General features: G+C 52.6%; 1 long non-coding RNA gene across 1 annotated transcript in view; it reads right to left on the bottom strand.

The window, feature by feature from the left end:
* Window positions 1-15,480: 15,480 nt before the first annotated feature.
* LOC112653674 (uncharacterized) overlaps window positions 15,481-23,488 on the bottom strand; it is a 12,150-nt gene continuing 4,142 nt past the window's right edge. The window contains exon 3 of the long non-coding RNA XR_003132366.3: window positions 15,481-15,871. This is a non-coding gene — a long non-coding RNA (uncharacterized LOC112653674). The remainder of the gene's footprint in view (window positions 15,872-23,488) is intronic.

The following is a 23,488-nucleotide window of genomic DNA, read 5'->3' as shown; positions in this document are numbered from 1 at the left end:
GCGCGGCAGGGGTGCGGCGTGGCGAGGAGCGGAGCGGCGGCTTTCATTTCCGCGGAGCCGAGCCCCAGCCGCCCGCCCCCCGGCCCGGCGGCCCCGCCCCGCGGCACGCCCCCGAGGGCGGGGGAGGGGCCTGGGCGCCGGCGGGACCCGGGAGACGGTCCCGGGAGACCGGCCCAGGGCGGGGAGAGGAGCCCCTGGAGGTCGGCTAACCGGGTTAAGAGCCCGGCAGCACCGCGCTCGGGCTCGGGCTCGGAGAAGGCCGGGGCGGGACCCCTGCCACCACCGTCCCCCCATCACCTGACCTGGGTCCTGGGAGCTGTGCGGGTCCAGGGGGTCGTCCCAGGGAGCTGTGAGGCTGCCCTGGGGGACCTGTGCCCGGGGCCCTATGGAGGTAGAGACCTGCGTCTAGACCGCTGTTGCCCAGACCCGCTCTGCGTCTCATGATCAAGGACAAGATCTAAAAATTGTGGCCTGCGAGACTTGTCCTGGAAAACCCCCAGGACTGCAGAGCCTGGCATTCCCAGCAGGGCTGCAGGGGTGCACAGAGACTGTACCCCCATCAGTGTTTGTACCCCCGGTTTCCTCCTGGTTTTGACTCGCACATGGTGGCAGCAGCCATAGATTGATGCCATTTGTGTGCCGGGTGTCCTGCTGACTGCTGGAAGCACCCTATGCCACCCTGAGAGAAAGCTTGTATCACACCCATCTCACCGGTGGGGAGACTGAGGCCCAGAGATGATAAGTAACCCTTCCAAGGTCACAGAGTTATTGAAGATGGTGCTAGGGTGAGACTGGGGCGCAGGTCCTTCTGATTCCAACATCTCAACCTAGGCTCCAGCCACCAGAAGGTCTGTGGGACAGTCTGAGAAGACAGTGGGGTTCCTTTTTTTTTTTTTAAGTTTTTTTAAGATTTTTAAAAAATTATTATTCATAGAGACACAGAGAGAGAGAGGCAGAGACACAGGCAGAGGGAGAAGCAGGCTCCATTCAGAGAGCCTGATGTGGGACTCGATCCCGGGTCTCCAGGATCACTCCCTAGGCTGCAGGCGGTGGCGCTAAACCGCTGTGCCACCGGGGCTGCCCGACAGTGGGGTTCCTAAGTGGAGAAAACACTTCTCAGGGCCTCCAGGCTGAGGGCCTGAGGTATGTGGGTGCAGCAGGCTGGGACATCACCTGGGAGGGCTAGAGCCACCTGCTCGGGCCCCACTTCCTCCTCTGTGAGGATGCATGGTTAGCTAACAAGGCCAGAGCCATCTTCTGCCTCTTTCTGCTTTGGCCCCAGATTTGCCCCCCACCCCACCCTCATCTTAAGCTGCTGCCCCCCCAGGGTGGGGGGGGGTGCTCCATTTAGGGGTGGGAGGCCAGGCTGGAGCCTGTAAGAGCCAGGAACGAGTATGGGAAAAGGAGCCATTGTGGCTGAGGCTGGGGATTAAGAGCTACAAAGTGGCTGTGGAGGGCTGAGTTCCCAGGGGGGGCAGTGGGAGCAGCCTGTGGCTGAGCGGTGTCCAGGCAGCCTGCTGGGCCTAATCCCCTGGGAGCTGCAGCTCGAAGAGCCCCAGAAATATAGCTGCTGTGGAGACAGGGCCGCCCTTGATGGGCTTACACAGCATGGAGCTGGACGCTCAGAGTGGCCTCTAACGAAGGATGGGTGCTGGGGAAGGTGTGCCCATGGGGTGTGCGTATCCTCAGGTGCCCCTCGTCTGGGCGGTATATCTGTGTGGGACTCTAAAGGTAGGTGACCTGGTGTGTTAGGGCAGCCCCAGTCCCCCTGCATGTATCTGAAGTCTAGGGTGTACCTTTAGGGGACTGGGGCCGCTCAAGGTCCCTAACTGAAGAAGTAAAGCATGGACAAAGGAGCCTAGCCCCCACCAGCAGGCCCGAGTGGGTGCTAAGTGTGTGTGTGTGTGTGTGTGTGTGTGTGTGTGTGTGTGTGTGTATGCGTGCGCGCGCGCACCATCGAGCAGGGTGCTTGAGAAAGGCCCTTCAGAGGCGGCTGGAGGGACTCTGCAAATTGTAATCAGATTAAGGGGGCCAATCACTTAGGGCTCTTGAAAAGGCCACACGGTTTCTAATCAGCCCTGAGCGCCCGGCCCACAAAGCCAGGGAGGAGCTCGGCGGGAGCCACCCGCTGGGGGGCCTCGGAGGTGGGGGCCGCTTTCTTTCCTCTCTCTGTCTCTCATAATTATGTCAATTTGCTAGCCAAATTGTTTGCTCGAGTGGACCAGGGGCTTGTGCCCCATTCATGTGGTAATGTGGGAACCCGCAGGCCTCCTGGCTGGGAAAATAGGAGGTACCAGGACCCTTCTCCAAGGCGCGGGCAGGCCTGGGGATGTGAGGCACCCAGGCCTTGAGAACACTTCCACCACCAGTGCGGGGCTTTCTTCATGAATTCCAGAAATTTCCAGCTTGAGTTGTGCTCTGGGATATCCTTTTGGGCCCGTTAAAATGAAGGATGGGGAAGTGAGGCAGGAACCCCAGAGGGGATGGAAGAGGTGGCCTCTAAGTTACATTGAGATGAAGGTGGGCAGTTCTCTGTCCCTGTGGCTGGTTCCTTGTGGGCCAGGCTGAGTCTTGAGCAGTTTGAGAGGTGCCTGGGATCCGAGGGGTGTCAGAGATGGGGTACTGAAGGAGGGAGTGGCAGTACGCACAGATGGAGATATGCAGGGATTCAGAGAAAGGTCTTAGCTCACTGAGCCTCTGTGCAGATGCTATTACTTGCTTTGCACACAGTGGCTCACTGAACCCAGGGAGGTAGACTCTGGGCTTCCCATTTCATAGGTGAAGAAACCGAGGCTCAGAGAAGCTAAGTGACTTGCCCAAGCCACACAGCTAATAGGTGAGAAACAGAGATTTGAACCCAGCTCTATCCTATCCCTCTACCCCTTGGGCCTCCCCCGTCACCACCACCACAACCACCACCACCACCACCACCATGGGAGTCCAGTTCATCCATTAAGCAGCAAATGGGCACCAGCAATTCACCTGGTTCTGAATGAGGTGTGGAGGATGCAGAAGACCAAGGTGACCCAGGGAGGGCATGGTCATGGCAACCCTTAGCATTGGTACACTGTAGCGTATGCTCTGGTCACTCCCAGCTAGGAGCTCCAGTTACTCCCAGCTGGGAGCTATGGGCACACAGAAGGGTCAGGTAGGGGATGTGCTGCTTCAGAGCAATCATCGAGCACCTGCACCAGCTGCATTCTCTTGCCCTCTGGGCTCCCCTTGCCTCCCCAGACTCTCCTGTTTCCCTGGGGTATGGCACTCCAACAGTTGGCTGTTCCCTGCTGGACCCACCTGGCTTGTCAGTGCCCCTCTGAACGTAAGGAGCCCCCTCTCCATCTATGCTCACAGGGTTGCTGCCTGACCATACCCCTACTCCCAGTCCGACTCTTCCATCCAGGGCTGTTAGGATCAGCCCTGTGGGAAGCTGGCAGGAGGATGGGGTGCAGGAAGGCATTGGCAGTTGGGGCAAGGAGAGAGATCTGGGGGAGGGTGTGAAGCCTCAGCTCAGCACCTCCTGCCCCTCAAGAGGGAGAAAAGGCTAGGGTCCACATTTATCACTGTACAGGATGATGGCCAGAAATTCTTCCCAGAGCAAATATACTTCAATGGGTAGTTACCATTTGACCTCCATTGGGCCAGGTGCTGGGAGGCAGGGGTGCAGGCGGCCCCGGATACTATAACCACAGTTTCCATAGGGAGGCAAGCCCAAGACCACTGACACGGTAGCTGGCCAGGACAGGATAGGACTAAAGACCAAGAACAGCAAACACAAAGCACCTACTGTGTACCAAGCTCAGTTCTAGGGATTGGGCATATATGAATTCATTCACACAGCTAGTATGTGGCAGGACCAGAACTTGAACTCAGGCTGTTTCCCCAGTGCTCTGGAGCTAGGCTGAAGCCATTAATGCTATAACCACTCCTACTCCCCCTTTGAGAATTCTCTCCAGTGTCCCTGCTCTATAGAACCTTCCTGAATGCCATTTCACCATGGACATACCTCCCATAAGAGCACACATCACAGGCATACTCATCACATGTCTAGATGGCACATCCCAGTAGGATACAAGGTCCACAAGGACAGAACGTGTGTTTCTGTCTCCTTTAGGGCATAAGGGAAGGCTTGCCACAGAGGAGGGATTAGGTCAAGTCTTACCTTTGTGAGGTTAGGGTCAATACTCAGGGTAAACATCCAGTACTATCAAAATTACCCCTGGTGGGGCACCTGGGTGGCTTGGTCGTTAAGCATCTGCCTTTGGCTCAGGTCATGATCCCAGGGTCCTGGAATTGAGCCCTGTGTCAGGCTCCTTGCTCAGGGGGTGTCTGCTTCTCCCTCTGCCTCTATCTCTACTTGTACTCTCTCCCTCTCTCTCTCAAAAAAAAAAAAATTTAAAATAAATAAATAAATAAAATCTTTAAAAAAATTACCCAAAATAAAAAAAATATTGGGCCTTTCCCAATTGCCCAGCAAGCCCATATACATGATTTGGTATATATGACTCTAAACAGTCCTATACCTGTATAAATGGATGTACTAATATGTAGTAGAGAAGAAAAAGCATATATTCAAATGTATTTTTATAGTTTTTTTAATTAAAAACATTGAACATTTATGCACATAATTAAATGCACACCAGAGAAACATCACTGTAAATGCTTGATAGAAAGAAGGTATCAATCACGAACAAACAAAGGGAAGAGTCTGGCCCATCTGCTCATCTTTCCCCTCAAACCACCCCCCTGTTGCCCTAGCACTCTCCATCCTGCCCCTGAAATTTCCCTACTTGTCACTAAGCACCAAATGCCCAGGTCAGATATCTCAAAGGCCCTAGTTACAAGCTGCACGCCAGTGCCTGATGTATGTTCTAATCTCTCTGGCTGGCTGCTACCACCGACTGTAATGACAGGTCACCTAGCTAACCCTTGGACACTCCAGGAACCACCCCTGGAAGGTGGATCATGCACATGCGTGCACACTGCTCATGTGCTTACAAGTGTGGGTTCTTGTAAAAAGCTGCTTCGCTAAGGACCTGGCCCTCCTGTATGTTCCAGAGAATTCCCATTGCAGGATCCAGCAGGCAGAGCTGGCATGAATGCCAATCAGGAGCCCCAATCCCTTCAGCCAAGGGGAGGGAAAGGAGAGGGAACCCCTCGTGAATTTTGCTTGGAGGACTCAGATCCTGTCCTCCAAAGAGTGCTTGGGAGGCTGCTAGGGAAAACTTACTTTTCCCTTGATTCCTCCTGTGCCATCACACCAAACATATTTTTACTTTATCATCTTAAAATCTAATAACTATTTCTAAAAGAAAATATTTTATCTTATTTTTTTAAAAGATCTTATTTATTTATTCATGAGAGACACAGAGAGAGAGAAAGAGGCAGAGACACAGGCAGAGGGAGAAGCAGGCTCCATGCAGGGAGCCTGATGTAGGACTCGATCCCGGGACTCCATGATCATGCCCTGAGCTGAAGGCAGGCGCTAAACCTCTGAGCCACCCAGGGATCCTTAAAAGAAAATATTTTAGGAATTTGGAAACTTGGGTTTCATCCTTCCCAAAATAAATGTAAACTCCTCTGAAGGGTGAATGAAGCTCCCCATCGGGGAAGGCCTCCCTGGGATCTCAGCAAGAATCACCTTCCTACCTTTTCAGAGCCACCAGCGGGTCAGTTCTGGAAGTTTGTCACCAACCGGGCACAGAGGTAGTGCTGGCTCTAGCTGAGCTTCAGAGCAAAGAGTAAATCAGCTCAGACATCTGACATGATGCTCTCCGCTCTGAGCCTCTGAGAACTGCCCAGAGGGCCCTGTCAAGGGAGGACTGGGTCTGCGGAGCCTGAGGGTGCCTGGGGTGAGCACTCCCCACCTCTGTCCTCCCCTCTCCTTCTTGCCTGCTCTCCTGGGGTGCCTGCCTGTGTGACTCACGGTTTCCCCCTTCTCCTTTTCCTGTCTCTGGCTCTCTCTACCTGTATAAGTCTAGCTCCTCTCTTTCCCCGGCTTCCTTCTTCTGTCTCCACCCCCCACCCCGAGTCTCTCCTCCACCTCTCCCTTTGATTTTTTCTCTTCTCTCCTTCTCTATCTGCCTGATTCCCCCCTTCCCTTCTCATCTTCTCTATTTTCCTCTGTTTCTCTCTCTCTCTCTCTCTGGCTGTCTCTTTCAGGCTGTCTCTCTCTCTTTCATTGTCTCTCTCTGTCTCTCTCTCTCTCTCTCTCCCTGTGTGTGTGTGTGTCTCTCTCTGTGGCTGTCTCCTTCTCCATCTGTCTCCCTCCCCACTCACCCCCTCTGGAGGATACTCTGTGGGATGATGCCAAGCCCAGAAGGAAGGTCAGGGCCCCCTATGGGGACCAGTACAGACTGCTATTAACCTGTCATTTCTGCCTCCAGCCAGGAAAACAGCAGGCCCCAGGAAAGACCAGGGACTGCAGTCACTGGAGATGGGGCATCGGCTTGAGGCTGAGAGCAGAAGCCACCAGGTCAGAGGGCCGCAGACATGCTCCAGGGCACCAGGGACAGCTGGGGTGGGTTTTTGGACCTCAGGCCAGCATTGCAGCCCACTTTTGACTTTGGGGCAAGGGAGACCCTCTGCCTCTCCTATCAAGCATCCTTTGCCTGCAGCCCTGTGAATGGAGGTTGAAAATCTCACTCAGTGAGGCCAAAAGCAAGTCTCAAACCCAGCAGCCCCCTGGCCATGTAGGCCACCCCTCCCCACCCTCCCAGAGGCTTTAAAATACGAATCTGCATTTTTAAAGTGGCTCATTTCATATTTTTAAAATATCTGAGGAACGCCTGGGTGGCTCAGTAGTTGAGCTTCTGCCTTTGGCTCAGGGTGTGGTCCTGGGGTTCAAGATCGAATCCCACATCAGGCTCCCTGCATGGAGTCTGCTTCTCCCTCTGCCTGTGTCTGCCTCTCTCTGTGTCTCTCATGAATAAAAAAATAAAATCTTTAAGAAAAAAAGTATCTGAGTCTTCTCTGGAGGATTTGGCAATGCTGGGCTATGGCTGAGCAGCAGTGGCCCTGGTAGACTGTGGCACGCTCCCCTGTCCTGCTGGCCCCTCCTCTGTGAGCCTGTATCCCTCCCTACAGCTACCTGCCCCGTCTCTGTAAGCCCACTCTGACAGCAGAGAGCTTCTCTGAGCAGGAGTAGAGGCCCAAGTGCTACCACTAATTTAACTTGGAGCATCCTGGGCAAAGGGTGCCTGCTCTCTGGGCCTCCACTTTTCCATCTGTGAAATGGGAGGTTGGATAAGCCCAGCAGTAAGACTTGCCTTTAGAAGTATCTGATGAGGGGCACCTGGGTTGGTCAGTTAAGCATCTGCCTTCAGCTCAGATCATATCCTGGGATCCTGGGATCGAACCCTGTGTTAGGCTCCCTGCTCAGCGGGGAACCTGCTTCTCCCTCTCCCTGCCGACCCCCTGCTTGTGCTCTTTCGTGCTCTCTCTCTGGTTCTTTCTCTCTCTCAAATAAATAAAATCTTACCAAAAAAAAAAAAAGGAGCAGACCCTCTCCCCTAGAGAAAAGGACCTCTTCATAGATTTGCCTATAATTTCAGAGGGTCACATGTCCCTCCCCCTGGGGGCCATGGATTCCAGGCTGAGAACCTTTGCTGACCACCAAAGTCCATTCCCCCCTGCCTGAGCCAACTGAGTACAGGTTGACCCACCCTCTCAGACCTCACTGGCAGGGCCACCCCTTCCCTGGGAGAGCCGGAACTCTCCCCATCCCCAGCCAGGCTGGCAGCTGCCCATCGATATGCAGGAGGGGGCCCGGCTGGCGCTGGATTAGCATAACGCACTCCGGGAGGTAAAGGCCCACCAGGCGGCCTCTGTGTGCAGCACCCGCCTTTGTCCTGGCCTCAGGACGGGGTAGGACGGCCCAGGCAGCTCGTACACTTTTGACTGCCAGATGAAAGGGGGCGACATAAAGAGGCTGCCTGGGCCGAGCATGGGGGCGCTTTGTGTCCCTCCAGACAGAGTTACAGACGTCTGTGAAACGTCAGTTAGAGCTGAATAAAGACGTTTGCTCCGTCCAGACGTGCCTCCTTTCAGTCGGGGAGGTGTTTCCAGGCTGTGCCTGGGATGCCTTTGGCAACCTAATTTGGCGATTGTGACTCTATAAGCGGTCCTGGCATTCATCACGCCCGCCCGGGGAGGATGGGAGCAAGCTAGGCTGGCCTGACCCAGCTCTGAGAGGTGTCCTGGGACATGGGGTGTGGTGGGGAGAAAATGGAGCAGCGCCCTCCCCTCACTTCTCCTCTAGGCCAGGCCCAGGACTTGGGGATGGGGACAGTCTGTGAACCACACAATCCCCCTGTATCAGCCAGGACCCCCTCCCGAGGTGGCATCTAGTGATTGGGATTAGGGTAGGGTTCACTGGTCCGCTCTCTTGCTAGGCTATTATGACATGTTGTTAAGGGGACAAGCATTAAGAGAGACCAGGGTTCAAGTCCCAGGGCCACTAGAGATGCTGTTGGTTACTTGCAGCCAAAAACAATCCAACCTGACTTAGTGCGACAGCTTGGGGCTCATATTCATGGTCTGGCAATATCAGAGTGACAAAGGGGTTGTGCTACTCAGAGACACCTTGGGGTGGGGAGTGCAACATAGCCATGGCACACCCAGGGGTGTGAGGACCTGGAACAGAGCATTAATTTGGGGCACAGTGAGCCAGGCTGCCTATTTGCCAGAGAGTGGTGGTCTCTGACCTGCCCTTGCCCCAGGAAACCTCATCCCCAGAACAAGGGGTCTCAGGCAGCAAAGGCATTTCCTGAGGAAGACCCCCATGTATCCTGGGACCCCTGTCCTGAAAGCTGCCCAGCAGATCATTATTCAGGCTGTTTCTGCTCTTCACCCCTGTAAGAGGTGGTTCACTGGCTTTTTTGCCCAGAGTATAACACATGGTAGCTAAAGGATCAGTTGCCTGGTCCTGCTGTGCACCTGACCCTGGGCTAGGTGTGTTTGTGCACAAATACCTGAAAAAGCCCCTCACAGCTGAGAGGTGGCCCTCACAGCCGTGTGGTAAAGAGCACAATCTCTGGGCTGACCTGCTCCATGTGATCCTGGCTCTGCTACCTTCAATGTCAGACCTTAGCAAGCCACCCTGACCTCGCCATGCCTAGCTTTACAGACCTGTCAATGTTAGTACCACATCCTAGCACAGTGCCTGGCATACCGGGAGCAAGGGGCAGGGCTCTCTCTCTCTCTCTCTCTCTCCCTCATGAATAAAGATTTTTTTAAAAAGATTTTATTTATTTATGAGAGACACAGAGAGAGAGAGAGAGGCAGAGACACAGTCAGAGGGAGAAGCAGGCTCCTCACAGAGAGCCTGATGCAGGACTTGATCCATGGACCCCAGGATCATGCCCTGAGCTGAAGGCAGACGCTCAACCACTGAGCCACCCAGGTGTCTCCCAACTGTCTCTCTCCTATGTTCCCTCTCAGCACTTCTCAATCTCTCATTACTGACAGTGACTGAAGCATCCATCACTTGCAGAATGGCCTAAACCAGGCCTCTGTGTGTGTGTGTGTGTGTGTGCGTGCTCATGCACACCTGGATATGCCTGCGTGCATTTGAGCATGTGTCACACCCTTGTGTGTGTTTGTATGTGCATATTTGCTATGGATGCATGTGGCTGAAGCAAGTGCCTTGAACTACTCTGATGCTCTGAAAAGGCAAGACAAATGGGGAGTCCCCAGTGATGTCTAGATAGTGAGGTGAGTGCCAACATGTGGCCAGTTAAGTAAGAGGCCAGGGAATCTGGAGTATCCCTCAGGAAGGACAGGGAACTGCAAGTCTTCCCCACATTTACCCCTGGACACCCCAGCAGATGGGCCTTAAGGGGTGCACATTCTATGAGAATGTGTCCCTGAGATTTCTAGAACCAACTGATGGCGTGGGTGACATTTGTCTGAGCCTGTGAGTAAGCATGTGCTGTATCAGTGAGGGCGTTGAAGATCGTATTGAATTTTTTTTTTGAATAGCTAATGCTTTCACCTGGCCCCAAAATAAAACATTTTTCAGTGAGAAATGGCCTTCATGTCCCTGTGTCACATCTGCCCCATTCTCACTACTCTCTTAAAAGGTAACTATTCATCATTTCTTATGTATCCTTCCAGACTTTCTTTATACCTAAACAAGCCAATACAAACTTGTATTCTTATTTTCTCCCCATTTTACTCAGCTTCCCAGTATTATTACATGGACCAGTAGAGGACTCTTAAAAAGAGAGAGAGAGAGAGAGAGCTCTTTTTTTTTTTTAAGATTTTATTTATTTATTCATGGGAGACACACAGAGAGGCAGAGACATAGGCAGAAGGAGAAGCAGGCTCTCTGCAGGGGAGCCCATTGTTGGACTCTATCCCAGGACGGCGGGATCACACCCTGAGCCAAAGGTAGAAGCCCAACCCCTGAGCCACCCAGGTGTCCCTTGACCAGTCCTCTCTTTTCTTTTTTTTTTTTTAAGATTTATTTATTTATTTATTTTTTTAGATTTATTTATTTATTCATGAGACACAAACACACACACACATACAGAGAGAGAGAGAGAGAGAGAGAGAGAGACAGGCAGAGACACAGGCAGAGGGAGAAGCAGGCTCCATGCAGGGAGCCCGACATGGGACTTTGATCCCGGGTCTCCAGGATCATGCCCTGGCCTGAAGGCGGCGCTAAACTGCTGTGCCACCTGGGCTGCCCTAGACCAGTCATCTCTTAAGGCTCCATTTGCTCTGTTTCAACCTTTTGCTTTTACAAATGTTGCTACAACAAATAACCTTGCACATGAGTCAGTTCTCACAGGTGTGAGTATGTCTGTGAGGTAAGTTCTCAGAAGGGGGATTGCACTACGAAATTTTCTACACAATTTGTCATTTCACCATATCTTGCCAAATTGCCCTCCATGGGGCAGGTGTCCCCGCCTGCCCACAGTAAGTGGCTTCTAAGATCCTAACAAGGAGGGGTCACTGACTATTTCAATGCACACATCTTGGCTTGGACAGTAGTACATGGGCCTTTTAGCCTTCCCAGCCCAGGGCACTTGTGTAATAGAGGTCTTTCACAACCACACACGGCATACCCATTCACACTTGAATCTACTCACTCTTTCTCTTCTGCGGCTTCCTCTGGGATAGTTACTAAGGTTGGAGCTTCTCCTGCCCCCAGCCACCACTACCATACATGCACAAATCGGTTCTGAGAAATGCAGCAGCAAAGCCTTAAGGAAGAAGGCTGCCTATGTTGACTCATTCAACAAATCCATGGACACCTGCTAGGGGCCTGGCATCCTGCTAAGTGCTGTCCATATATATGGTATGTGATCTTGGCCAAGTTCCCTGACCTCTGAGCCCAAGGTCCTCTTAAGTAGGGTGATGGGTACAGACACAGCAGATTCCAAGTCCCCTGCTAGCTCTAACAACATATTCCCCAAATCAAGTTGTTGGTCTGTGTATATATCAAAGGGAGAAAAGGCCTGGAAAACATTTCTGTGGGCCGATAAATAAATGCTAGCACTTGCTTGCAAGGTTGGCTTAAAGCCCATCAATCCAGAGAGCCATTTGCAAGCTGGTGAGGAATCGTCGTGTGCGTGTGCGCCTGTGTGTTTAGTGAGGTGTCCCGTGACGGTCTGTCCACCCCATGGAAGAGTAAAACAAGTCTAGATTTGGCATCAGCCTTTTCTTGTTTGAAATCCTGGTAGGCCTACTCACCGATTTGGTGCATCTGCACCTCCATTTGTCCCTTGTGGAAACAGGGCTCCTTTACATTCCCTCTATTGTGAACACTGAGTGAGATCTTAGTACCAACGGGCTGGACATGGAGGAGGTGCTCAGCAAACGTGATCTGCTTTCTTAGGAGTTTCCGAGAGCCAGAGGCGACCACGCTAGGGTCAGGCTCAGAGGCAGACCCCCGGGGGCCCCCCAGCCAGGCCATAGGCGGCCGTGGTGGATCGGGGCCTGAGCTTTCCTGAGAGGCGTCTGGACGGGGCCGGGAGGCGGCCTGCGGACGAGAGACAGCTGGGAAGGTTGAATTGCTCCTCGGTGGCTCCGGAGCGCCTCCCTCCCCTGCCAGCGATCTGCATTTCAATGTGAGAAGGGAGGAAAGTAGGAAACTGCTCAAAGGGTTACAATGATTAATCATTTAAAAAGCAAGATCTTAATTACAGGCCGCAATTTTTGCTATTTAAGGAGTCCATTAGTTGCCAGAAAGAAGAAGGAGAAATTATCACAGGTTATTCTCCCCCTAACGTAGGGCGGGGGTGGGGAGGCGGCGGGGGTGGGGTGGGGGGGGAGAATCAGCTGCTGCTCCAAGCTGGGGTAGGGGGGAGGTGGGGGGCAGGGTCCCACCCGGGGAAGAGGCCTGGCCAGGAACCCCATGGGCTTGCGGTGGGGGAGCAAAGGGAGAAAGAGGCTCCTCAGAGGCCTGGGCCGTGGTGCTGGGAGGTGGTGCAGGACAAGAACGCCTGCCCCACTCTCCCCAGCTCGTTGGGCTGGAATGCCACCTGTGGGTGCCCCTGGAGGCCTCCCCCTGGGCGTGGCAGCTGGCAGGCAGCCCCTCCCCCACTCCCAGTGACCCCTGACCCCACCCTGCTCAGGATGTGGGGTTAATTGCCAGGTCCTCCCCTCTGACCCCTCTGTGGGTTTTACCCCAGGGCTCATACAAAGGGGACTGGGTGGGGGTGGGGGGCAGTGCTAGGAGTCAGATCAAAACAACCAAGCCTCTTTAGTGGATTAATTACTGATCCTCAGGGACCGAGAAAGACCAAGAGATCAAGTCCCCACCCTTACCCCATGGCCTCAGAGGCTGTCGCCAGTCGGCTTCCTCATCATCCTGGCCACCTAGAAGCCTGGGCACACTCCCACCTTGGAGAGAAGCTCTGCTTCCCGCCCCCAGGTCTAGGTCTGGGCTTCAGGGCTCCTCTGGATCCTTGGCTGGCAGCTCCTAAATCCCAGCAACGGAGGGGCTCCACAGGGTGGGACCAACTGCAGGAATGCCAGAACCCAAATCCAGATGGTAGTGTGCATGGTGCATAAGTGCCTTCAAAATTAATAACTCAGGTGAGTCCAAAATGGGAAGCGTGAGCTGGAACCAGGCCCCAAACCATCCTTATTTCTATGATACTGTATGTTTAAAACAAGCTTGCAGGCAAGTTGCAAAGTTTACCGGCCTACCCAGAAGAAAGGTTTATTCCCTGCCAAGCCTGCTTGATATTGAGAGTAAAATAAATGAAATCATTTCTATAAACAGTCCCTCCTGCCAGACTGATTAAATGCCTGCGTCTGTATGTGTGTGTGTGTGTGTGTGTGTGTGTGTGTGTGTGTTCATCGTCCTCATCTGTTCTAACATTTAGGCCCCCAGAGGGCAGGCTGCTAAATCGGATTGAATGATAATCCCATGGATTTCTGAAGAAGGCTGGGAGGAGCCCCACGCCACAGATTCACAATATGAGTTTGAATTCAAAATAAGCAAGCTGATTCATGATGACTCTGCCCTGGCCCCGGTATCCTCCATCCTTAGACAACCCCACCACCCCTCAGAGAGGGGAGAGTTCCGTTTAATCAGTAAGCTCCCCGATTCCCCGGGCTGAGTGAACAGACCCTCCCTCATCTCCTTGCCCCCCCCCCCATTTCAATGCTGATTAATTGCAGGGTTAGGCACCCAAAACAGGCTGGACCACGTTATTTCTGATGTTGGATCTTTTCGTGGTGCTGCCTCGAAGCCATGGTAATCAGCAGCTTTTAGCCTGTCACTCTCCTGACACTCTTTACTTAGATCAGGAAATGACACATGTGACAGAAATAAGAACTTTATTTTCTGTCTCTTTCTTCCCAAAACAGGGGAATTAGAGGGCAAATAGGAGGGCCTGGTGTCCGGAAGCCACCTTTGCAGGTGATGATCAGATCACAGGCCAGATCGTGGATCACAGCCCAGAGCCTAGCAGGGGAACCTCTACACACAAGCTACCTTCTCAGGGAGTCCTCATGGGCCATGGGGGGATGCAGAACCGGCTCTACCTGCCCCAGAGACCTGCTGAATGTCCATGCCTGGAAAAGTGCTCTAACCTTAGGGAATCCTGGAGGGCTTTTGGTGCTAGGCCCTGCTCTCTCCCTAAGAGACCTATGTCCCATGCTGGGTGGGGGTCCAGAAAAGCCTGTGTGAAAATTAGGGAAGAGTGCTCCCTCTGGGCAATTACGGTCCTTGCAGGGCACCCAGCTTGGGGATTGGGTGCAGGCCAAATTTTCACCTGCCTGGCCTCTGGGTCTTCACAAGCCCTGAAACTGGTATAGTTCCTTACACATGGGGAAACTGAGACCCCGTTCTAGGTCGCAGAGCTACCAGGGGCCTAAGACCTATTGTCTTACATGTCTTAGGTAGACACCCTGCAAGGCTGCCAACCCATCCCCACAGAGATGGGGCATTGGGATCCAGCTAGAAAAGGAAGCAGGTGACCCCTGAGAGCCCCAGCAACCCTATCTCCAGAGGTCTGGGAAGCTCCAGACCCTTCACGAGGGGGCAGCAGAGAGGCAGGTAGCTTTTATGAATACTAAATACCATTTTCTGTTTGTATGAAGCTTTATCAGTGTCAAAACACGTTCACCAGGATCTTATCTGAGCTCCTCAAACCAGTATGCAGGGGAAGCAGGGCAGGATTGCAGTGTCCACTTTATAGCTGCAGCCCAGAAGCTCAGAGAATGGGACTTACCCATCTCCCACCTGACAAAGCTGAGGCTAGAGCCCAGCATTAGTTTCAGAGGGTACTGGAGCCCCTTGAGCTGGGACACAGGCCCTGATGGGAGCAGGGACTTTGTGCCATGCTCTCGTGAAAGCAGCGCTGCTGATTCCCCTGCCTACCCATGCCTACCCAGATCCTGGTGGCTTATTTACTGGTTCATTCAACTCATATTGTGAGTTGAACCACGATCTGGTACGAGGCAGTGCATGTAATAGAAGACTCAGACACACCCCTTAGCAGGAAAGTACCTAACCACCCGGGGCCTCAGTTTCTTCTCCTGTGGAATGGGTGTTTATTAATAATTATTATTAATTAATAATAACAACATTTATTATTAACTGTTAGTGTTTATTATTAATTATCAATAATCGAATCCAAAGGGTCATTATGAAGACACACTGAGGAGTTATATGTAATGTGCTTTTGCACAGAACCTGGTACAAAAGAAATACTCATTCACTCATTAAACTGTAGCAGTCTGGGAATGCCTGTGTGGCTCAGTGTTGAGCATCTGCCTTTGGCTCAGGTCATGATCCAGGGGACCTGGGATAGAGTCCTGCATCTGGCTCCCCATAGGGAGCCTGCTTCCCTCTCTGCCTGTGTCTCTGCCTCTCTCTGTGTGTCTCTCATGAATAAAAATAAATAAAAATCTTTTAAAAAATAAATAAATATACTGTAGTGGTTTGTGTTACAGCCCTGGGCCCAGACAGCAGCTGGGAAGAGACACATAGGCTGCTTCCCTCCAGAAGCCTTGCATAGGCTGCTTCCCTCCAGAAGCCTTGCATCCGATGAGCGAGAGACAGCCACACTGTGTGACAGCACAGAGAGGCCAGGCCCATACTAGAGGAAGCCTGTGGAGGAGGGCAGCTGACTCCACCAATGGGGCCACAGAGGCCTCCTAAAGACATGTCCTCTAAGACCAGGGGTATGCTCAGGCACAGTCCAGGCAGAGGAGGGACTGTGCTCCACTAGAAGAAAAAGCAGGTGCAAGGCAGGTCCACTTGGGTACAGCGGCGGCCAGGGCCTCCCACAGCTGGAGTATGGGGCAAGTGGAAGGAGGAGGCAGCTGGCTCCTGAGATGCCCATGTGAGCCCCACGGGGGATCCTGGTCTTCTGGGGGCAGCAGCAGGAGGCATGGAGAGAGTGGAGCCCTGAGCAGGAGGGTAGGAGAGAGGTTACAGTCACTCAGGGAGGAGACAAGGCTGGAGGGGGCCAGGCTAGCAGGAACACCCAGCCCCAGGCTGCAGGATGTCTTCCCGCAGGGGAAGTAAGGTGTTAAGGGCAGGGGTCCTCTTTTTTAATTCAAACAGAGGTGTGGCTAGCTCTCCTCCACAGAAAATCCCCATGAGCATTCTCTCTGGACCTGAGCCCCTGTTCCGGGAAGGAGTGCCCCCAACCTCCGGACAACAGTGCTCTAGACTCTGAGCCCTCATGCACCGATGACCCTGGGGTGGGACAAGGAGGGGATCCCCTGGTGGCCCCTTCCGAATCCTCTCCTCCAAGAGCTGAAAGCCCTCACTGCCTATATACTGCTGCATGAACTCACAAAAGTCACTTCTCCTACCTGGGCCTCAGTTTCATTTTCCGTGAAATGGATCCATTTCTTCCCTCCTCTCAGTCCCTGGTGTTTACACGCATTTAGTCTGGGTACTCAGCAGACCAGCAACAGAGGCTCCCTGCTGCCTTGACCCCTTAATGGCTCACATGCAGGGGGGGGTGTGACTCATAAATGCAGGGGACAAGCAAGAACCAAGCACCACCCCACACCTGCTGCTCTGTCCCAAACTGGCTCAGCCAGGGTCAGGCCCTCTTTAGGGCTGGCAGGAGGCCCAAGTTTAGTGTCTTTCCTCAGCAGGGGGCAGCCCCTTGTCCTCCCACATCCGACAGGCCTCCTTCTGCTCCAAGGGACAGCCAAGGGTTGGGGATGTCTGTGGCTGGCTGTCTCTCTCCTTCCCCGCTTCATTCCCACAGCTGTGACTGCACTCCCACCTCTGCCCTGAGCTTTTGTTAATGATGAATTCATGTGACATCTCACAGGGAGGGCTCTTGGGTGGGCGGACAGATGGGAGGGGTAGATGCTCCAGGCCCCCTACCCCTGTCCTCCCAGAATGCTCCTCTGCCCTCATCTCCAGGGCCCGAGTGAGCAGGATGGAGTCCCTGAGATGAACGGAAGGCAGCATCCTGGGCAGAGCAAGGTGCGTGGTGGGGCCATAGGACTGCCTGGCAGGGGACAGTCTGGTATAAAAGGAGGCCCCTGAGGGGCCTCAAGCAACCTCTGGGCAAATGAGTGATCAATGAGTCCTGAGCAGGAAGGAGCTGGAGAAAATGATCCTAACAGATCTCGTGAATGATCAAGTTGGAGCAGCCCTGGGTTGAATCTCTATAGTCTTCCACTTCCTGGCTATGTGACATTGGACAAGTCATTGGACTTCTCAGGCTTTCAGTTTCCTAGTGCAAAATGAAAGGCAATAGTGGCTCCTAATCTAAAGTGTTGCTATCATGGAATCGATATAAAGTACCTAGCATAGCACCTAACATCTAGTGGATGATCAATAAATGGTGCTGTGATTACTTTTATTCCTGTGGAAGAGTGGCCACATAGTACTTTGGACCATGGGCACATTGCCTCCTCTCTCTGGGCCATCTGTAAAAGGAAAGACTTCATAGAGGAAGTCCAAGGCCTCCCTCTAGTATGAACTTTATGATTTGTGGCACTCTGGGTTGATGAGCGGAGGGCAATGCTCCCTGCATCATTTCTACGAACTTCAAGTCCTGGACCCCTGGAGAGATTTGGACATGGGAGGAGAAGAAGAGAGGGATGAGAAGCAGGAGGAGGGAGAGAAAGATGGAGGAGTAGAAAGGAAGGCAGTGGCAGGGGAGGGAAGGGGAAACAGGAGAAGGAGAGAGGAGAAAGAGAGGAGGGAGAATGAGAGGGAAGATCCAGCTTGGCAGCTTCAGTCTCTGTGAAGAGAACAGCAGTGAGTTAGCTTCCTCTGCTCCCCAAAGGACTTGAGGTTTGTGGCAGGTGGGGCAGGGGTGGCTCTCCCTAGAGGGCTGCTGCCCAGAGCCTGGCCCCTGGGGCTGGGGGTGACCTTCCCGGTTCCAGGAGTGGACCGCAAGACCTTGAATTATTGTTTCCCCGACCCAAAGGAAAACAGGTTGGGTGAGAGCTATAGGCCAATAGGTGAGCTATTATTTCCTCCAGGAGAGCTCCCAGGGTGCAGGGCATGAGCCCTGAGGTGGTCCCCTCTGTCCCTCTTTGGAGGTGAGGGGCAGGGAGAGAGACAAGGGTAAAGAGCTTCCTGGAAGGATGGGAACTTCCCCCACTGAGCGAAGGTGGCCACTCCCAGGGGATGGCAGAGGCTGGGTAGTCTGGGCAGACAGAGGCCAAAGCAGCCAGCCCTGGAGCAGCCTCTGTGGCTTTGACCACGCAGTTCATCCCCCTTTCTCAAAGAATGGTTAAAAGCGCCCTCTAAGGAGTCAGATGTCCATGGCCTTGAATTCTACTTATGAGCTGAGAGACCTTGAGAAAGTCACTTCTCTCAGTCTCAGCCATTACAGGCAGGGAAATAGTGGGAGCACTGGACACTGGACACTGGGATATGGGGACAGGGCTTAGCAGACCAGTGTAGAAAAGGCAAAGGAGGAGGGGGAAGGGGAGGGAAGAGCTCCTTCTTTCCTCCTCTTCCCTTCTTAATTCATGGTGGGAGCAAGGACCCTGTGGCCAGCTTCCCCATCCTACCCTACTTGCCAGCCACCCCCTCAGGTGGTCCAGGCTCAGTTCACCCTGGGCTGCCAGTGCGTCACCAACTGCTCCCCAGATGCTTTGCAATGACAGGTGAGTGGAGCACAGGGCATCTTCCTGGAGTTTTCCCTGGCGTCTTAACTGGCATCTAGCACTTGTGTGTGTCCAGGGACAAGGCGCGGACAAGCAGTAAGGCAATGGCCTGTGTGAATGGCCGTGTCCCCTGGTGGTGGGGGGCGGGGCGCAGAAGAGCTGATGTGAGCTAGATGATCAGGTCTTGGGCTCAGAAGGAGAAGGCCTGGGTCTCACCGGCTGCCCAGGAGGGGCAGGAGGCTGCTGTTATGAGGAGCCTGGGAAATCCTCTGCCTCTTGGGCCACAGGCAGGGGTGGGAAGTCAGGGCCCACAGTGGCTTTGTACCCTACACAATTGCAGCCACTCTTCTGGATAAAGGGGCAAACAAAGGGGCCTTCGGAAGTGGCCACGCTGCTCAGCACCCGGGGAGGCCCCAGGAAGCCAGTTCTCACTAGCCGCCCACCCAGGCATCCTCTCAACACGCCCCCACCGCCTCACCATGGGGGGCCAGCTGGGCCCCAGCCACCCACAGCCTGGCAGCTGTACTGGGGATTGATGAAAGCTGAGGCAACCTGGCCCCCCCCCCCACTCCCCAGGAAGTCTGGAACATACCAGAAGAGCCCCTTGGGGGTGAGGGTGGGGAGTGCAGCTAAAATACTGCTTTCTCACTTTCCAGGACAGTAACAGGAACTGGTGACTAATGAGAAAGGCCTTCAGGCCTCTGGTGAGTGATGGGCCCCCTGAGGGGTCACTGGTCTGCAAACAGGGCGCAGCTCCACAAGACTTGGAGAGAGCTCCTCTTCCGAAGCATCCTGCCTAGGGTCAGTCCCATCTACAAGACCCACATCCGTCGCCAACTGAGTTATCAGACAGCAACCGCCCCCTAGGAACCCAGCGCTAGGGAGAGCACTCCAGAGGGACCTGGACTCGGAGTCAGCAGACCTGGGCTCTACAGCTCCGGGCGTGTGATCTCAGCTGGCTTCAGAGCCCACTGAGTCACAGTTTCTTCATCTCTAAATAGTGCTTCAATAGAAACAGTGCTTGCAGGGTGGCGTGTGTGTTGTGTGAAGCGATGGGTATTGGCCCTTACACACAGGATTTGCTCTATAAATGGTGTTTCATGTATTTCTGGGTTCTGAATTAGTTGTGTCCAAAAGAGTTGCTCAGACAAAGGCTTCCAGCAGGCTCCGTAGAAGTGGTGAGCTAGGGTGACCAGGGCAGGCACTTGGGCTCCTTCTCCAGTACCCACCTTTTTAAAGGAAATTTTTTTATTTTGGAACAACTTTAGACTTATCGAACAGTTGAAGATAGTACAGGGTTCCCGCACACCCTTTACTCAGATTCCTCAAACCTTACCATCTTATGTAACCATGGTACCATTGTCAAAACCAACGAGGTAACATCCCTACAATAGTCATCCTTCTTTTCTGCAGGGGTCCATTCCAAGACTCCCCCCGTCCCAGTGGATGCTTGAAACCACAAATATTGTATGAATCTATATACACTGTGTTCCTCTCTACATACCTACGATAAAACTTAATTTATAAATTGGGCACAGTAGGAGATTAACAACAAAAACTAATAATAAAATAGAGCAATTATAGCAACACACTATAGTAAAAGTGATGTGAATGTGGTCTGTCTGTCTCTCAAAATATTGTGCTGTACTCCTCTTTCTTCTTTGATAACATGAGACGGTAAAATGCCCACGTGATGAGATGACATAAGATGGGTGACACAGGCGTGGTGATGTAGCGTTAGGTTGCTAGTGACCTTCTGACAACGTATCAGAAAGAGGGTCAGCTGCTCAGAACCATGGTTGACCTCCAGGGACTGAAACGTGGGAGGCAAAACCACAAATAAGGGCAACTACTGTACCATGAACTAAATGCTAGATTTATTTGTATTTCACCTGTTTCCACTAATGTCCTGTCTTCCAAGGTCCAATGCAAGATGCCACGGTGCCCTTAGCCACCTGTTTTTTAATGGATGAAAGGACAGACGTGTCATTCTTCATCAGCTTCACTGACTCTACAGAGGCTGTGCTCTCAACAAAGCTGTCTCCACTGGGGGCACAGGATCCGCACGAGCCACCTTGTTGGTATATCAGAGTCCTCCAAACCCATCAGGAGGTGGGTTTGCTAAGCTTATTAGTACACAGAGGAGCAGAGCTCTGGATGAGTGGATTGTGGTGGCTCCTTGCTAGCCTGGAAGTCTACAGGGAGAATTTTGGAGCTATGCTAGACCATGCAGATGGCAACTGGGAGCCCCAAAAGCATCTGAGAGGTCCCGTGTCCTTGCTACTTGGTGCACACACATACACACATACATCCTCAGCCCTAAGGTGGCCCAGGCCATCCTGTAGCTCAGAGGGTGGTTCTGCATCCAGACTTGAATGAGAATCAGAAGCGCCAGCCCATTCCTCAAGCGCACACCTGTGATTCCTCCCTCAGAGCCCAGTTGTGGTGCCTCACTGTGGGCACTTCTGAGTCACAGGCCACGCTGGGAGCCCGGAGATGGATAGGCCCCCAAGAGCAGTGGAGGGAAGGCCCTGTTCGCTCGGGTGAGAACAGGACAATGGTTCCTTTTTCCGGCAGCTGGCAGAGCCTTCCAGGCCTTGAGCTTCTGAATGCCCATTGGAGCTAGACACTGGGCTCTGTTTCCCAGGCAGCCCTGTGCCAGGCCCACCACTGCCCAGAGAGAAGGAGCCTTTCTTTCCCGTTGGCCAAAGCCAAGGCTCCCAAAAGAGCATCAGCGGCAAGGGAGGCTGACCTTTGTTCAGGAAACAGGCTTCCCACCACCCTCGCCCAACCTCCGCTTGGGAACCTCAGAGCTTGGAAAGGGAAGCGTGTCACCCCCTCTGTGGGTCAGGCCTGCTCCTTCCCAACTGCAGCTACAGGATTCCCAGCCCCCCTTGGCTTGGCTTGCTGCCTCCGTACCTCCCTACCTATTCACTAACTGCTCTGAAGACCTCTCACAGAGCTCAGCCTGTTGGCCCTGAAAGGGGCTTCCTCAGAAGCCTGTGCAGGGCTGTGTTTGGGCGAGGGAAATTCCAGCTGGTATTATCGTGCCTACTTTTTTTTTTTTAAAGATTTTATTTATTTATTCATGAGAGACACAGAGAGAGAGGCAGAGACACAGGCAGAAGGCAAAGCAGGCTCTCTGAGGGGATTCCAATGCAGGACTCGATCCCAGGACCCCAGGATCACAACCTGAACTGAAGGCAGATGCTTAACCACTGAGCTACCCAGATGCCTCTTACCATTCCTACTTTATTTTTTTTTTTTAAGACTTTATTTATTTATTCATGATAGTCACACAGAGAGAGAGGCAGAGACACAGGCAGAGGGAGAAGCAGGCTCCAGGCACCGGGAGCCCGACGTGGGACTCAACCCCGGGTCTCCAGGATCGCGCCCTGGGCCAAAGGCAGGCACCAAACCGCTGCGCCACCCAGAGATCCCCTACCATTCCTACTTTAAAGGTGGTGGAACTGACACCCAGAGCAATGACTGATGATCTCCGGGGGTGAGGCATGGATTCCAGGTCAGGACTGGAGTCTCCATGGCTCCAGGCCATGAGATCCACAAACTTGTGCTCCTAGCTCCACATTAGTGCTGGATGGAGGTGACCTCAAGAGGAAGGACTGTGTCACTCTGGGAGTGGTTTGTTGTCCACTCCCATCAGACCCATTTGGGGTCTGTGGGTGAACAAGTGCAGGGCTCGCTGGGACTTCTGGACAGACTGGGAGTCACTGGGAAGGCAGTCTCAGACAAAATGAGAGAGAGGGAGCAGGGATGGAGTGGGTCACCATGTGCTTACCACACACACCACGGACACACACAGAAACACTAAGACCCCCAGATCCAAGGAGATACAACCACCCACAAACAAGCACACAGCAGGAACATACCATACACAACACACTGTAGACAGACACAAATTACACACAAAGAAACATAAACAGAGAGACACATTACACATTGGAAAACCAAAAACAAATACCTCACAGACAGATTAAAAAAACAAACACAGCACAGACCCACAAAGATAAACACACCAATGGTGTCCCAACGGATCCAACCTGGGGGCAGGTGAGGACCTTGTCTATAGACAATTTAAAAACACTAATAGGGCAGCCCTGGTGGCGCAGCGGTTTAGCGCCACCTGCAGCCCGGGGCGTGATCCTGGAGACCTGGGATTGAGTCCCACGTCAGGCTCTCTGCATGGAGCCTGCTTCTCCCTCTGCCTGTGTCTCTGCCTCTCTCTCTCTCTGTGTCTCAATAAATAAATAAAATCTTTAAAAAAAATAAAAAATAAAAACACTAATAAAGGGGATCCCTGGGTGGCTCAGCGGTTAAGCGCCTGCTTTCAGCCCAGGGTGTGATCCTGGAATCTCGGGATCAAGTCCCACATGGGGCTCCCTGCAGGGAGCCTGCTTCTCCCGCTGCCTGTGTCTCTGCCTCTTTCTAGGTGTCTCATAAATAAATAAAATAAAATCTTTTTTTAAAAAAATAATAAAAAAATAAATAAATAAATAAATAAAATAATAAAACCCACCTGCAGTCTGTTTTTTTTAAATTATCACTTTGCACCAGAAATTCTTCAGCCACGTCAATGATAAGATATTCTTCCCCTCCCAAAATTATTTCGTTAATTCTAACCTGTTGGGGTTTTTTTTTTTCATATTGTTTCCATTGTGGTAAAATAAAAATAACATAAATTTGACCACATTAACTATTTTTTCAATTTTTTATTGTGAATATTTTAATCATTTTTAAGTGTACTGTTCAGCAGCATTATGCACATCCACAATGTTGTGGAACTACTTCCAGAACTTTTTCATCATCTCCAAAGTAAACTCTAGACCTCTCTTTTTTTAATCTTTATTTATTTATGATAGTCACACACAGAGAGAGAGGGGCAGAGACATAGGCAGAGGGAGAAGCAGGC

The sequence above is a fragment of the Canis lupus genome, chromosome 3 (assembly GCF_003254725.2).
Source record: "Canis lupus dingo isolate Sandy chromosome 3, ASM325472v2, whole genome shotgun sequence".
Lineage (NCBI taxonomy): Eukaryota > Metazoa > Chordata > Mammalia > Carnivora > Canidae > Canis > Canis lupus.
The sequence above is the reverse complement of the archived record's forward strand: the minus strand, read 5'-3'. Positions and strand labels throughout refer to the sequence as shown.